General features: G+C 43.7%; 1 pseudogene; it reads right to left on the reverse strand.

Moving 5' to 3' along the window:
- Positions 1-305: 305 nt before the first annotated feature.
- LOC114219456 (transmembrane protein 230 pseudogene) lies at positions 306-737 on the reverse strand (annotated as a pseudogene).
- Positions 738-1,820: the final 1,083 nt, after the last annotated feature.

Genomic DNA, 1,820 nt, shown 5'->3' on the forward strand with positions numbered 1-1,820 from the left:
ACAATTAACGATGCTATTCTTCCACTATACATATCCACGTGGAAAAAAACTGTTAGGGGTTTTAGCCAGGGCCAAGAAAATAAAAACGGACCACTTCCTAGCTTCCTATTTGGCTAATTATAAGCTCAATGAACATTTTGGGGATGAATTTATAAAACCTGGTTATAGTTTTGCTAAGTATCTACAAAGCTGCAAGTTCCTTATTCCTGAAGCATAGATTTCCACAGCCTCTGCCAAATGCCTTATGGCTGCGCTCAGCCCCATCCGTGACTCCTCTTCTTGTGGCTGCGGTTGGGGGCTAGTCATCACTCATCACAATCCGGAAGGTCACTGTAGGAGTAGCCCTGGCAGCTTCGGTGGGCTCTGTAGGCGATGAGCAGGTGGTAAAACCCGGGCAGGAACACCAGGATGCCAACAATCACAACCGGAACGGCCCTGTTGACGCCCACTTTGCTGATGTAGCCCGCCAGCAGGAGGCAGCCCACAATAACCAGAAAAGTGCCAATCAAAAACTGCGCAGTGGCACAGGCAACGGCCTTATAAGGAATCTTAGTAGAGCTTTTCTTAAACTTTAATAAGTGAGATCTTACTACACATCTTTGCAATTTAAAGCTAGCTTCAGCAGGTGAAGTTTCCTTCTGATAGTGAATGTGTCCAGTGTCAGTGCTGAAGAGCTTTGAGTATTTCACTTTGCTACTGGGGATCCCGGCAGCCACGTTGGTGCGAGTGGGCACCATAACCGGCAGAGTGGATGGGGAGCTCGCCCACTGCAGCAGGCAGAGGCCTCAGGGCCCCCGCGCCCACCCAACGGCTGCCCGGAGCCACGCGGAGGCTCGCCTCAGCATCTCCCATTCATCTAACTCCCCCTAAAGAACTGTTTCTGCAAGACTGCCATATTTTTTATGGAATTCCTTTTTTATCAGGCAAAGTTTAGATTACTTTGATAGTCTGATGGTATATTGGCTCCTTCATTTTCTTAGGGCAGTTCTAGTAAACTCCGATTCCTTTGTCATTGCAACTATTTAGATTGAGTAGATTACCTTACATTCGGTAGATTTCATTCAGTCAATCTCGTAGAATTTCCATTTTCCCGAAATGTTCATCATCATGTCCTATGTTTGCCTCTCTTCTCTTCTATTGGTCTAACATGCAGCACACTTAGCTAATTTGATCAGCCTCCAATGGCCAATTAGGGGACAGGAGATATGTGAGTGTTACAATCAAACCTGGCTGAAATCCTGCTCTGAAGGAAACCTGCTTCTCCCTCTCCCACTCCCCCTGCTTGTGTTCCCTCTCTTGCTGTGTCTCTCTCTGTCAAATAAATAAATAAAATCTTCAAAAAAAAAAAAAAAAGAAAATCATAAAAATAGAATCCTACAGTGTGTTACCTTTTGTTTGGCTTTCTTCACTTAGTATCTTGAAATCCCATCCAAGTTATTGTGCTTTGTTCATGCCTTTTTATTCCTGGGCGGAATTTCATTGTGTGGATATGCAATAGGTTTTTTTATATCTCTTCACCTATTGAAGGACATTTGGGATACATCCAGTTTGGGGTTATTACAGACAGATGCTATGAAAATTATTATACAAGTTTGTGTGTGAATCTAAGTTTTTATCCTCTAGGGTAAATACCCAGCAGTGGGATTGCTGAGTCATATGCTAAGTTTATGTGTAAGATGATAAGTTGCCAGAGTGTCTTCCAGAGTGGCTGGACCATTTTGTATATTCACCAGCAATGTGGGAGAGATCCTTTGCTCCACATCTCTGCCAGCACATGGTATTGTCCATATTTCAAAATTTATCCTAGTAAGTATGTAGTG

Source organism: Eumetopias jubatus, unplaced genomic scaffold (assembly GCF_037043125.1).
Source record: "Eumetopias jubatus isolate StellerSeaLion01/CBP00866 unplaced genomic scaffold, mEumJub1_p1.0 scaffold_6, whole genome shotgun sequence".
In the NCBI taxonomy this organism is placed as follows: domain Eukaryota; kingdom Metazoa; phylum Chordata; class Mammalia; order Carnivora; family Otariidae; genus Eumetopias; species Eumetopias jubatus.